The following is a 15,417-nucleotide window of genomic DNA, read 5'->3' as shown; positions in this document are numbered from 1 at the left end:
TAATAAGGGCATGAGCAAAGTTCTGTGTAAACTCAGATAAACCTGCTCCAAGGAAATCCAGGAAGTTTGAAAAGGGGAGGGGACATTTGGTCTAGGTTTTGAAGGATAGGTAGGAGTTCTCCAGGTAGAAAAGGGATGGAGGTCAGGTGAGGTGGAGAGGAACAGGCACTCCAAACAGAGTGTGTAAGGACAAAAAGCCATAAAAGCCATAGAGTATTTAGGAAATGGCAAATAGTTAGGTTTGGGTGAAATATACTTATTTATTAATTTACTCAACAAGTAATTGCTATTTGTTGTGTGCCAGACATTGGGCTAGATGTCAGGGAGATCAAAAATTATGAACCTTGTCTATGCCTTGAATACTGATCATAATAACAGCAGATATTTATTGAGTGCTTCCTGAGTGCTTCATATGTATTGGCCCATATATTCCTCCTAACAACCGCATGAGAGGGTACCATTCTTATTCTCATTTGCAAATGATGAAATTGGAACTTAGGTTATAAGGATTTGCCCATGGTCACACATTTATATACCGTGGAACCCCTAGAGCTTACACCACAGTGAAGGAAACAGATGATTACAAAGCAGAGTGATAACTCCAAGATGGAGGTAAGGAAGCTCAGGGTAGAAGCTTAGATGCAATCAAGGTAGACTTTCTGGAGAAGGTAATATAAGCTGACTCTCAGGGGAAGAGTAGGCAGTAGACATAGAGAGTGGCGGCGGGGGAAGGGAAGAGAGGGGTTTGCAGTGATGATGGATGATGAAGCTGGCGAGGTTGGTTAGGGCGAGTTTAGGAAAGCCTTGAATGTCCCACTAGGGGGTTGAGAGTTTATTCTGCAAGCAAGGATGAACTAACAAGCTTTTTAGGCCTGTTTTTAATCAGGAGGCTGCATCACTTGGGCAATGATTCAGCCACACCAACTGTGAACTCTCAATGACTTGGGCTAATGGGGAGAAGAATGACATGGATAATCTAAAAATAATGGACAATTGGAAAAAGGTTCAGCCTGCTGTGGAGTGCACCAGGTCATGATTTTCTGCGGTGGGGGAGCAGCTGACTTGCCTCGTTCATTCTAGCCCCTCCCCTCTGGCTGATGTGAAATCTGCTTGCTCTTGAGAGCACCTGTGGCCTTCGTGTAAGTCTCGGCATCACAGGGCGCTGGGGAAAGAAACTCTCCTCTGGCCAAGGGTGGCAGAACAAAATGTCACTGGGTCCCAGATATGCTAATGTTTTCCGCCACTGCATCTCTAGGATATCCACGGGACCTGGAAAGGTGGCAGTGAGCTCACTGTCCCCCAGGGGCTGGGGTTGCTGGGTTGGCTGGAGCTGGGAGAAACGTGAGGGTTTTAGAGAAAGCTCTGGCTTCAGAATGAAGGGTGCAGAGTGATTAATGTCACAAGCTGCGTGGAGCAGCCATTCGAAAAAGCTATAGAAGCTGGAGCAGCACAGGAAGACTTGACCCTGAAGCCCACGTGCCTGGGAGATGGGATTATTTTTTTGTACTTTTTTCCTGTGATAACGCAGGGACGTTCTGTGAGTAGAAGCTGGGGAGCCGTCAAGTCGGTGTTTGGTGGCTGTAAGGGGAACAGTTTTGATCCTTCTCTGAGAAAGCTGTCTCGGGGCCCAGGCAGAGATCACATTACTTTGTTAGAGCTGTTAGTAGCTAAATTCTTGGCCAAATTGGAAAAGGGACCTATAAATAACTATAAAACCTTGAACTAGCTCTGCCACCTTCTGTGCTAGGTACAGTCCTGGATGCAGATTACCAGAGGCTTGAGGTCAAGACTCAGCTCTGGAACTAACTTGGACAAGCCACACCACCTCGCTGCACCTGTTTACTTCCCTGTGAAATGAGACGATTGGACTAAATGATATCTAAACCACTCTTGGCCTCAATTGTTTCCAATTTGTGGTTGACATTTTATGGATAGAGAAATCAAAGACCACTGATGATAAAGATTGCAAAGTGCAGATTTGCTCGTAACAGAGAAAGCTTCAGAGAGCTGGTCAGTGCCAAGGCAGGCTGCAGTGGTCTGCCTGGGATGCCGGGAGTAAGGAGATGCATTGTCTATAGGGCATTTTAAAACAACAATGAAAGCAACAAACAGTCAGTCTGCTTTTTATTATCACCATGCACTAACAATTCTAAGCAATGTCAGAGATAAACTCCTCTTCACCTGGGTGGACTGTTGGAGTTGGTCTTATATCTTTCACTCTTTCTTTTCTAATTGTAAAAGCCACACATGCTTACTGTAGAAAGTTTAGGAAATGAACAGTCCAGACAGAAATAAATACTTCCTGCAAATTCCATCACTCGGACCACTACAACCCGTAGTTGTAGTTTCAGGGAACTCGCTGGAGAAGTCCCACTTGAAGCTCAGTCTTGCTTGGGCTCCCTGTGGCACCGGCCCTGTCTGGGCCTGGTGGAGGTGGGACTTTCTGTTCCTGCTGAGGCCCCGTCTAGCCTGACAGGAGCTCCTGTCTCTTCCTCAGTCAGTTCCCTGTAGCTCTGTGACCTTATGCCGGTTCTGTTCTTGGCCCCTGTGCTGTAATCTCTGGTACTTTGTCTTTTGATTTTCCCCTGAAACCCTTGTTGCTCACAGCTGGCAACATTCACACAGTGGATGCATGGTCACACGTGTACACTGTGTCTTCATTTATTCCCATAAACTCATTTCACACTCATTTCACGCTCTAATCTATACCATTTGATTTGTGTTCAAGATTCCAATGCTACTGAGTAACTCACAGTATATTCATTTGAATTTCATGTGTAACTTGTAACCTCTGCTTCCTCAGGCTACATGAGTCCAGGAGAGGGGGAGCTGGAATGGAAGGGACAAAAATAGAGTCACTATTCACTGATGTGAATTCACACCGTTCACAGTGAATAGTGATTATTCGCTGATATTTTTGGTTTATAGCACCACACAATATTGTAATGTTGTAGTGAACAGTCATCATTTCTTTGCGTTGCTCAACAAGCAGCATCCCCGTTCTAGTTTTAGGACATTCCCCCTTGTGTGCAGACTGCTCTTCTCTCATGACAGAAGCCAAAAGGCAGATTCTTTCTCTCCCAGCCCAAGGAGCATGAGGGAGCCAGCTTGTGACTGCAGTTCAACCAGTCAGCCATTACCATCTCACACGTTGGGTACTGCGGGGAGTCTTGCTAAGATTCAGAAACAGCTCAGCCATTATTTACAGCGGCTGCAGAGCCTTTGAGATCTGGCACGCAGCTGCGCTGGTTTTGAGTGTCTGTAGGCTGCAGTGGCCTATGGCAGCAGAGATGCCATCCTACCCAGATGAGTCCCGAAGAGTGACCTGAATTGTCCCCGCTGGCCATCCTGGATTTCAGACGTGTTTCCAAGCCTGGTTCTCCAGCTTTCTGTTGATTCTGTGAGCTATCTGGTAGTCTTCAGAAATATTTCTTTGCACTTAACACTAGCCAGTATAGTTTAAATAAATAACTCTAATTTATACCGTTTGGTTGGTGTTAAAGATTCAAATGCTACTTAGTAACGCACAATTTATTAATTTGCATTTCATTTGTAACTTGTAACCTCTGCTTCCTCAGGTCACATAAGTCCAGGAGAGGGGGAGAGGAATGGAGGGGGCAAAAATAGAATCACAATAGTATCGGCCTGGCTCTACCCTTAGCTGCAATAGTCGGGAGCTCAGGTCCTTCCTCCCGAGATCCTCCACAATAAAATTTCTGTGATTCATGTAGCCCTGCGGTCTCCTGCATCCCTGACCCAGAGGTTTCTGGGGCACTGCTCTTGCACATCCTTTCTTCTTCCAAGGCTCCTCTGTCTGGGAGCTACCTGGCTTGCAGGAATCACATCTGCTAATCAACTATTAAGCCTGGTTCTTCTCTTTGATGAGATCCAGCTGTTTCAGCTATTATCCTGGGCTTTAATCTGGGCCGCAGAAATGTCCATGCTTTCAGTGGTCACCTCATGGTGACCTGCCTAAGTTTTTTCTTCCTGTCTGCCTAAGTTTTTTCTTCTCTGTCACTCCAGTTCTACCCATCCCCAGGGAAATGGTTTTCAAGTGTCATGCATGATCTTCCATCAGGTCACATCCAATATGATCTAAGTGCAAGTGAGGAGAAGACTGGGAGGGGAGCTGGTCTGGAACTGCACCTGCCTATGGTGCTGGAGCAAGTGGTAAGCCGACCCCTCTGCAGGTGCTGGGAGGAAAGCCAGTGCAGCACCGAAGGGACATGTTGAGGACAATGAGCCCAGAAAAATCCTGCCTCAGGCTAGACCGGAAGACCAGAGTGTGGTCTTTTCCAAGCTAGCAGGTCTTGCAATATCTCTAGGAACCCAGGAGCCAGCGATGAACAGGAGTGTAGGTAGGCAGATGGGAAGCAGTGTCCTAGACGCTCAGCTAAGGTTTGAGACTAAGAATGCAGAAATGAATAGCTCCAGGTTGGGGGTGGGTGGTGTGGCATAGAACTAGGACACATCTGTAGAAAAGTATTTTTCTTAAACCATATCTGTATTTTAGGTGTTCCAAGTCTAAATATTCTATGGTTAAAAAAGTTTGGGAATTATGGAATTCTAAATCCCTCTCCTGGAGATTCATGATTCACATTACTATATTAAAGATGCTGAGCCCTGCCATTACAAATAAAATAAAACCTGTTATGCAGGTAAACAAGATTGTTTAGGCAGAAGAGACTTTCTTTGTTAAAAAAACTAATTTTTTTTTTCAAATTCATGAGCATTTAAAGTAGCAGCCAGCTGAGTCATAAAATTGCCTTCTAAAAAATTATGATCATTTTATAATTATAAAACAGTATCTATAATACATATAAATGGCTTTAAAATGTGGCAATACATTACCTTAAGAAATAGAATCTTTTTGATCCCTTAGAAGTCCCCTGTGTGTCCTTCCTGGTTCACATTTCTCTCCTCTCTCTAGAGGTAACTTCATCCTGAATTCTACCGCTTGTGTATCCTCAAACTGAAAATTGTTTGGTTTCCTCTCTTTTATATATTCTACCAATCTGGAATCATTCTCTTCATAATCTTCTGTGAGTTGCCTTTTTTCATTAAACATTATGTTGGTGAGATTCATCTATGTTGATGTGTTCTATAATTAATTCATTTTTATAGCTGTTCAATATTCAATTGTATGAATGCATCACAAGCTATTTATCCATTTCCTATAGAACATTTGGAGTACTTCCATTTTTCTCTTTTTGTTATCACCAATAATGCTGTTGTGAGCATTGTACTTACTCCTGCGTGTACAAGCAAGAGTTTTTCTATGATCTATTTCTTAAAGTAGATATTGCTGGGTCATATCACAATGAGTTGCACACATAGCCAACTCTGTTACAAACTATTTTCCAAAGTGGTTGCACCAGTCTATACTTCCACCTCTGTTCACATACAACCAATGCTTGTTTTTTCAGAATTTCTATTTTTTACAACTGAGTGGGTGTGAACAAATATCTCATTCTGGTTTTAATCTGCATTTCCCTGATTTGTTATTCCCCACCACTATTCTCCCTGTCTTTTTCCCTTGCATGACCTGAGAAACAGATTATCATTGAAATTAAAGTTAATACAATGTAGGTTACTAAATAGCCTTTTAGCTGAAAGATAAAAATACAAATAATACAATTCATGTTTCTTTGTTATAGGCAACCTAGGCTAACTTCAATAGAAAAAGAATTTGGGGTAAAGGTATCATTGAAAATATTGTACCTACAGGAAGGCTGTAGGGAAAGGGCTAGAATCAAGGAAGACCAGCAGGACCCACAGTGGGATTCACTGTGGGTTTTAGACGCAATACTATTGAATGCTGCCACCCTGAGAGTTCAACTCAATTTCTCTCTGTACTTTATGCCATGGAATTTGGGCATATCAATTTCATTTATTACAGACCATTTTTTAGTTCAAATTTCAGTCAATCAAGCAAACTGTCAGAGCCATTTCTAACTACTAAAGCTAAATATAGAATCTCAGGAAAGTGTACATATATTAATAAATTCTGCCTTATCCAAGGCTATGTACATCCTTCTAGGAATCCACTCCTACACATATTTCCCGGATTTCTAGTAAAATAAACAAGCAGAAAAATGCAATTCTTTTGGCGTATATAACCTATGTCCTTTGCATGAGACTTTTACTGAGATCTAATTCTAGTTATGAAAGTAGAAGTAATAGGTGTATATTGGGGTGAGTCTTGAGGAGTATGGCAATCCCTTGAAAGGCACTGTCTCAGGGGAGGTTCTCATAGCAAGGGTTGACTAGATTTCTTGAAAGGGGAAAAAGTAATTGCTCCTGTTAGCAAGGGAAGCTTGGAGGATTTGGAGGATTTAGTTTCTTAGATTCTTCCAAATCTACCAAACTGTCTCCATTCAAAGTCTCAGGTTTCTACTTCCTAGTCAAGTCCTAATTTTCACATAGGAGAATTGATGAAGCTATGAATTAAACTTATATTGTAACTCCACACCACACACGGTAACATTTGGAATCTCAATTTCAGCCATATCAGTCTTGTGGCTACAACAATTCAGGGATGATTGTAGTGCTGCCACAAACACTCCCCAGTTTCCTGACCACGCATTATGCTGAAAGTTCAAATCTTTGAATTTATCATTTTCTTTGTGTAAACTCTCCTGTGTTGTCAGAGATAGCTAGACTACCCCAGTCTTTATAGTCATCGTCATAACAGTTAAGTAGCCACTTGGCCTTCCAAAGCCTGGCCCTACATTCCAAGCAACCACAAGTGATGATCTGAGGAACTGTGATGGCATTGCAAGGCATGGATTTACAGTGTCCCATTTTCCATGTGTAGTGAGATTATCGTTTCACTCATACTCAAACAGGTCAGCAACCCAGTCCCAGAATTCCATTCTTGAGTTTCCCTTTCTGCAGGTAATCCTGACTCCAAGTACTGTTATCAGTCAGGGTCTAGTCGGGAATACAGAACTCACTGTAGGTATTTTGAATAAAGAGAATTTAATAAAGGGAATTGGATATGCATATTTTGGAAGGGCTGAAGGGGCAAAGAGGAGCAGAAAAGGTGCTGGAAGAGTAAAGAGGAAAAAGGAGTGATACCTAAAGATTAGAAGCTGCTGCTGCCTCTAAATTGGAGCCCATTAGGAGCACCTGCTGCTGTGCTAGTGGAGAAACTCTCTCACTCAGTTCTGGGCCCACAAAAAAGGTGCTGTCTTGACCAGGGTTGGAGCCACAGAAAAGATGTTGCCTTCACCCATGCTTCAGGAGTTTGGGCTCTCCCTATCTTTGCCGTCGCTACAACAACCAGCAACTGCCACACTGTTGGAGCCAAAAGTAGGAAACCTCCCTCTTTATTCACTCTGATCTTCTAACAGTAACTTCAAATTCCCATTAATGGAATAAAAAAGGAAGGCAGCTGACAATGGAAACTGAGAAATGCATTTTGAAGACTTTCAGTCTTACTACTATACTACTTCCAGTAGTATAGAACAGTATTAAAGAGCAGGTGTGGGCTGAGAAAGATGAGTAAATCATAAGTAAATCATGAGTAAATCAAAGTGCTTGGCCTGTAATGTTCATTCTTATGCTGAATTCGTTAGTTTCTTTTAAACATTTTATTACTGATAATTTTGAACATATACAAAAATAGAATAATTTAATGGGCTCCCATGCTTCTATCGGCCACTCAGCGATTATCAACTCATAGACAGTCTTGTTCTGCTTACATGCTCTCCACTTTAACCCTCCACTAAAGCTCTCCACTTTAGCCCCACTTTATTTTGAAGCAAATCCCATACATCATATAATAATTTCTCATATCATTAATATTCAGTAAATACTTGAATATCTAACTTTCTTTTAATGTCTTCTCACCCTTTCAATGGTTTGTATGGATTAGGATCCAAATGGAATCCATACATTTGTACTAACTGAATGTCTTTAAATTTCTTTTTTATTTATATTTTCTCCTCCATTACTCCTTCCCCTGCCCCCCAAATTTATAAATTTATATGTTTAAGAAGCTGAGTAGTTTGTCCTATAGAGTTTTCCACAGTCTGGATTTTGATCATTGCATCTTCATGGTATAATTTAACACGTTTCTCTGTTTTTGTATTTCCAGGAAATTGGTAGATGCATAGAGAAGCTTGGTCAGATTTAAGTTTGATATTTTTGGAAAGACTATCATGAGTTTTAAAATTTATTTGAAGATTTAAAAATGTATCTTTTTGCATTGATTTATAACTTAATTTTGTTGTGCCTAAAGAACCCTGTTTGTATGTACCAATTTTCTGAATTTTTGAGGCTTGCTTTATGGTTATGTATAAGATAAATTTTCATCAATCTTTCATGAATATATTAAAAGAATGCATATTATCTAACTTATGCTTTTAGATTGTGAATTAATAATGCTCATTGGAACTTAGCTGTGAAAATTCTCTGAACCTGAGTCTAAGGTGCCAAATTCTCTAGATAGAATTTGCATTTGCTCTACTCATTTTGGGATTATGAGCAAATTGAGATCTCTTTAACCTATTACTGGATTTTTAAAAACTTTTCAGATGTATGAATTCCACGCATAATCTACCCAAGTTGGTGTCTCTTCCTTTCTTCAGTCCCGAGACTAAGGCAGGCAAATTCCCTCCTGACTCCCTTTGTGGAGTTCTTTCCTCTAGTTCTTCCTTTCACTGAGCTTTTGTGGTCTCAGATTCATGCAAGGGTCTTGGATTCACTTCCACCTTTCTATAGACCCCAGGCTCTTTTTCCTCCAGGAAAAACCCATTGAAAAGGAAATTCCAGGTTGCCAACGATGAGCAGGTGTCTTCAGGGCAATTGGCTGCTCAGCACTCACCTCTCCAACATCAAGTTGATCTTTTGTGTCTTAAGTGGCTTATGAGGATTTTCCTTGTTATCGTGTTGCCTCCACTATGCTCTATGTGTTTAAAAACATATTTGAAAATATTTCACACAGCCTTCTTGGGTTCTTTGTGCCTCAATGGTTCTTCAAGATATCTGGTCCGAAATGGTGTCAGAAATGGAAACCAAAGGCTTCATTTTATTTTCTGCTTAACTGCTGACACCCTCCTGAATACTTTTCTATCAACACAGTTTGGGAGGTGCTGTGCCGTGGCAAGCCAGAGTCCAGTTTGGTTTAAGGGAAGCTTTCTGTTAGCATGCCTGGAAGATGGACTGTGCCGAGGAGGCGGTGAGGTCTCTGGAGGTTTTAGAGTGCAGATAAGATCCTTTTTGGTAATTTTGGAGAGCAATTTATGCACCAGGGACAGAAGAATGGAGAGATAAGAAACATGGCTATCTGTTAAACAATTTTTTGTTATTGGTGGTTGTCCTAAGGATGTATGTGGTGGAAGAAATGCACTAACATTTGCTGAGTGCCTATTGTATACGTGGCACATATTACACTAGAAACTTCCATAAATTTTCTAATTTATCTCTTAGGACAATCTTATTGTGGTAGGTATTGTTATCCCTAATTTATAGTTGGTAAAAGTGAGGTTATAAGAAAATAAATTTCCTAAGGTCACATATTAAGTTACTGAGCCAGAGTTAACATTTGTCAGTTGGCTTCAAAGCCAAGGTGCTTTCCTCTACACCATACTGCAGAGGGTCCCTGCCATAGGACAGTGGAGACGGATGAGGCTGCCACAACCCTCTCCCAGGTGGCTGAGCAGATTCTTTCCTGCCCTTGCTTGAAGCTCCTCCCTGTTCCTCTGCTCAGTCCCCCACCATTCAGATTTTCAATTGCTGTTTGAAAGAGAGAATTATATACAACCCCAAATCAATTTGGGCTAAAAGAAAGGAGCGTTTCCAAGTACATGCCACTGGGGAGCACATAATGGCATCACTTTGATTTTTACTGCAAATGCTTAGTGATAAACACAGTAGTACATATACTATCTTGTTTAGCAATTTAGATATTCTCTGCTAGCTCATTAGGCCCTGTCACCTGCACGCACACGGCTGTTTCCTGCGTGGGAGTGATTCTCCCACCTTAGCAGCCTGCTCTTCCCAAGACAGATGTTGCTGGAGTGGGGCCTTAGGGAGCTGCTCCTCACACCGAGGCAGAGATCTGGGGAGGCAGCTCTTTGAAGGAATTAATCGTGGTGTGGGTGTAATAAACAGGCTGGCTCCATTTTTGATGTCTGACTGCTGACAGCTTTGTAGCCCACCCTCCTTTTCTCCTTCTTCTTCCATGTGGGTGGGCTTTTAAGAAAGCCAGGGTGCTTCCTGCTTTGGGACCAGTGTTCAGTTCAGACCATGCAAGCCCAGGCCCCGAACACAGCCCCACTCCATGATCACCATAAACTCCAACTCAGATGTCCCTTGTTGCTCTCTCTCAAGCCATGTTTGATCCTACTTGGAAGTCTATCCTGCTCTTCCCAGAGAACCTTATATTTGAGCAATAAACATTTTCACACACTCTTGACATGTGGGTATAGGGCAACATCGGTCTTGACATTTGGAACCAAATTACAGGTGGGGAGAGGTGGCCCATTCCGCCTCTGTGGAGTAATCACCATATATAGTCATGGATCTCTTAGTGATGAGGGTATGTTTTGAGAAATGCATCGTTATACAACTTCATCATTGTACAGATATCATAGACTGTACTTACACAAACCCACATGGCACGGTCTACTACACGCCTAGGCTATATGGTATAGCCTATTGCTCTTAGGCTACAAACTTACACATGTTACTGTACTGAAGACAACTGTAACACAATGGTAAGTATTTGTGTTTCTAAACATAGAAAAGGCACAGTAAAAATACAGTATAAAAAACTAAAAATGGTACACATGTATAAGATACTTACCATGAATGATGCTTGCAGGCCTGAAAGTTGCTCTGGGTGAGTCACTGAATGAGTGGTGACTGAATGTGAAGGCCTAGGACATTACCATACACTACTGTAGACTTTATAAACCCTGCACACTTAGGCTATAGTAAATTCAGAAAAAAATAAAGTCATTGTGCTATGCAGTTATGATGGCTACAACATCACTAGGAGATAGGAATTTTTCAGCTTCATTTTAATCCAATGGGAACGTCATCATATATGAATGTGGTCTGTCACTGACTAAAAAACATCATTGACTGTTGGTAAGAGAAAGATTAAGGAAGAGATGACCGGGACCCAGGTTTCTGAGTTCTTGGCTGTCTGCGTCAACCACTGACAACTCTGGAGTGTTCCTTAAGGCAATGTGTACAGAGGGCGAAGCCAGGTCAATGCCCCAGTTTCATCACCATGAGGCTTTGGCACCAAACCTTACCTGTTCTTCCAGCATGCCGCAGGGACAGCTCCCTTTGTCTGGGCTGGAGGCAGTTCAGTACCAAGAATCAAGAGAGGTTGAGACCCGAGCCTCATTCTCCTTAAGTCCATACTCAAATGTCATCTGCTTATGAAATTACAGAAAATAAATTTTAGAATAAAAATTGTATTTCTTCTTTTCCAGTCTGGATGCTATTTATTTAGCCTAATTGCACCTGGCTAGTACCTCCAGCACAATGTTGAATAGGAGTAGGGAGAGCAGAAATCCTTCCCTTGTTTCTGATCTTGTTCCTGAGAAAAACATTCCATTTTTTCACCATTTACTATTACACTAGCTGGAGTTCCCACTGATGCCCTTTATCAGATTTCCTTCTAAGTTTGCTGAGCATTTTGTTTTGTCTTGTTTTTTTTTTTATCATGAATGGGTGTTTTGAAATTAGGCAAATGAAATTTCTGTAACTATTGAGATGATAATATGATTTTTCTTTTTTTATTTTTCTTTAATTTTTGAAACAAGGTCTTGCTCTGATGCCTAGGCTGGAGTGCAGCGGCACGATCATAGTTCACTGTAACCTCCAACTCCTGGGCTCACGCTATCCTTCCACCTCAGCCTCCCAAGTAGCTGGGACCACACACACATGCCATCGTGCCTGGCTAATTTTTTAAAAATTATTTTTGTAAAGACAGGATCTCACTATATATTTCCTTGACTGGTCTCAAATTCCTGGCCTCAAGTGATCCTCCTGCTCAGCCTCCTGAAGTGCTGGGATTATAGGCATGAGCCACTGTGCCTGCCTGATTTTTCTTTTAGACTATTAATATGGTTACTACACTGATTTTGTTTTTCATTTTTTTCCCATGTCAGATGGGTAATGCACTGATGTAACAAGGTTTGAAGGAAGCACATCTTACACATGAGTATGAAAACCCAACCATCACACTTTGATTTTTTGTTAAATGGATCTTGCATTCTAAAGATAAATATCACTTGGTCATGATGTATTAGCCTTTTTATACATTGTTGGATTCAATTTGCTTACATTTTGTTAAGGATTTTTGTATTTATATTTATGGTGGAAATTAGTTTATAGATTAGTCATCTTAGAATAACCATCTGGTTTGGGGATCAGGGTAATGCTGGAATAATAGAATGAGCTCAGAGCACTCCCTCAAATTTTATTTTGTGGAAGAATCTATGTAGAAAACATATATATATATTTCTTAATTTTGGGTAGAATTCTTTAGTAAAGCTGTTTAGACCCAGAGTTTTCTTTATAGGAAGGTTTTAACTACAAACTCAAATTTCCTTCATAAATACAGGGCTATTCAAGCTATTTTTTCTTGAATGAATTTTCATAGTTTGTATCTTTAAAGGAATTTGCCCATTTTATCTGTTATATTTATTGGCATAAAGTGTTTATAGTATTTGCTAATCTCCTTTTAATGTCGGTAAGATCTATAGTTATGCCCCTTCTCTTACTCGTGATGATATTAGTAATTTGCTCTCTTTCTCTCTCTCCTGATCAGTTTGTCTAGAAGATTATCACTTTTATTGATATTTTTAAAGAAATAGGTCTGGTTTCATTGTTTTTCTCCATTACTTTTCCCATTTTCTATGTCATTGATTTCTGCCCTTATCTTTATTATTACTTCCTTTTGCTTTGGGTTTGCTTTTATTTTCAAGTCTATTAAGGGGGAAGCTTAGTTATTGATTTTAAACCTTTCTATTTTTCTAATATAAGGTTTCAATGCTATAAATTATCCTGTAAGCCATGCTTTAGCTTTAACTTAAAAAGAAGAAATTTTGATATGCTGTATTTTCTTTTTTTTTTTTTTCCCAGTCAAAATATTTTCTGATTTCCCTTGCAATTTATTTTTTGGCCCATGGGTTATTTAAAAGGAAATTGCTTGGTTTCCAAATAGTGTGTCTTTTTTATATATTCTTCTGGTATTGATATCTGCTTTAATTCCATTGTGGTCAGAGAACATCCTGTGGATGATTTTAATTCTTTTAAATTTATTGATACTTGTTTTATGGTCTAGAATATGGTCTATCTTGGTAAATATTTAGTGTATGCACTTGAAAAGCATATGTTTCCTGCTGTTGGATAGAGTATTTTAAAAATGCCAGATCAAGTTGTTGATAGTGTTGTTCATGTCTTCTGTAAATTTATTTTCTGTTTATTGGTTTTATCAATTATTTAGAGAGCAGTGTGAAATCTCTGACCACAATTGTGGATTTGTCAATTTCTTCCTGAAGTTTTGTTTCTGCTTTGTACATTTTAGAGCTCTGTTATTAAGTGCATAAATATGTATTATTGTTATGTGCTCTTGGTTAGTTGATTTCTTTATCCCTGATAATTTTCCTTGCTTTGAAGTCTACCTTCAAAATGAAGGTAGAAATTAATATGGCTACTCCTGCTTTGAAATTTGAAATTAATATAGCTACTCTTGCTTTCCTTTAATTATTGTTAGTATGTTATATATTTCTCTATCCCTTTACTTTTTTTATTATGGTAAAAACACTTAACATTAAATTTACCATCTTAGCCATTTTTATGTGTATAGTTCAGTAGTGGTAAGTATATTTACATTGTGCAACAAATTTCTAGAACTTTTTCATCTTGCAAAACTGAAACTCTATACCCACTAAACATTAATTCTTTCTCCCTCTTCTTCCCTGTTTCTCTTTCTTTCCTTTTAATTCATATGTGTCCCGATATGTACAGGATTTCTTACAGACAACTTATAGTTTGGTCTTGATTTTTAAAAATCCACTTTGATGTCTCTGTCTTTTAATTGGTATATTTAGACCATTCAAATTTAAAATAATTATTGTTACAGTAATATCTACCAAATTTGTAACTGTTTTCTATTCATTGTACTTTATTTTTTTAAAAAACTTCCACTGTTTTTATAGAGGCTTCTCTGGTTTTGATTAAGCATTTTGTATGGTTCCATTTTCTCTCTTCTGTTAGCATATCAGTTATATTTCTTTAAAAAATGTTTTTTTTAGGCCGGGCGCGGTGGCTCACGCCTGTAATCCTAGCACTTTGGGAGGCCGAGGCGGGCGGATCGCTCAAGGTCAGGAGTTCGAAACCAGCCTGAGCGAGACCCCGTCTCTACCAAAAATAGAAAGAAATTAATTGACCAACTAAAAATATATATACAAAAAATTAGCCAGGCATGGTGGTGCATGCCTGTAGTCCCAGCTACTCGGGAGGCTGAGGCAGAAGGATCGCTGAGCCCAGGAGATTGAGGTTGCTGTGAGCCAGGCTGACGCCATGGCACTCACTCTAGCCTGGGCAACAAAGTGAGACTCTGTCTCAAAAAAAAAAAAAAAATGTTTTTTTGTTTTTTCCTTGCTGATTTTCCTAAGTTCTAAACAACCCTATCAAAAAATGGGCAAAGGATATGAACAGAAACTTTCCAAAAGAAGACAGCATAATGGCCAACAAACATATGAAAAAATGCTCAACATCTCTAATTATCAGGGAAATGCAAATCAAAACCACAATGAGATATCACTTATCTCTAGTGAGAATGGCCCTTATTAACAAATCTCAAAACAATAAATGTTGGGGTGGATGCGGAGAGAGAGGAACACTCCTACACTGCTGGTGGGACTGCAAACTAGTTCAGCCTCTGTGGAAAGCAATATGGAGATACCTTACAGCGATACAAGTTGATCTACCATTTGACCCAGCAATCCCATTACTGGGCATCTACCCAAAAGAACAAAAGTCACTCTATGAAAAAGACACCTGCACTTGAATGTCTATAGCACACAATTCACAATTGCAAAGATGTGGAAACAACCTAAGTGCCCATCAATACATGAGTGGATTAATAAAATGTGGTATATGTACACCATGGAGTACTATTCAGCTGTAAGAAACAATGGTGATATAGCACCTCTTGTATTTTCCTGGCTAGAGCTGGAACCCATTCTACTAAGTGAAGTATCCCAAGAATGGAAAAATAAGCACCACATGTACTCACCAGCAAATCGGTATTAACTGATCAACACCTAAATGGACATATAAGAATAAGATTTATCGGGTGTCGGGCAGATGTCGGGGGAGGGGATGGGTATATACGCACATAATGAATGCGATGCGCACCAACTAGAGTATGGACACGCTCGA

The 15,417-nt window shown here is 40.0% G+C and overlaps 1 protein-coding gene and 1 non-coding gene across 2 annotated transcripts in view; both read right to left on the bottom strand.

Moving 5' to 3' along the window:
- Positions 1-15,417, bottom strand: part of CTTNBP2NL (CTTNBP2 N-terminal like) — a 428,304-nt gene that overhangs the window by 198,588 nt on the left and 214,299 nt on the right. The gene's annotated exons all lie outside the window — the stretch shown is intronic.
- LOC142869911 (small nucleolar RNA U13) lies at positions 12,129-12,232 on the bottom strand. The gene has a single exon (XR_012918456.1). It is a non-coding gene; the product is annotated as a small nucleolar RNA U13 (small nucleolar RNA).

The sequence above is a fragment of the Microcebus murinus genome, chromosome 2 (genome assembly GCF_040939455.1).
Source record: "Microcebus murinus isolate Inina chromosome 2, M.murinus_Inina_mat1.0, whole genome shotgun sequence".
Lineage (NCBI taxonomy): Eukaryota > Metazoa > Chordata > Mammalia > Primates > Cheirogaleidae > Microcebus > Microcebus murinus.
Note: the sequence above shows the minus strand (reverse complement) of the source record. Positions and strands in the feature narration are given on the sequence as shown.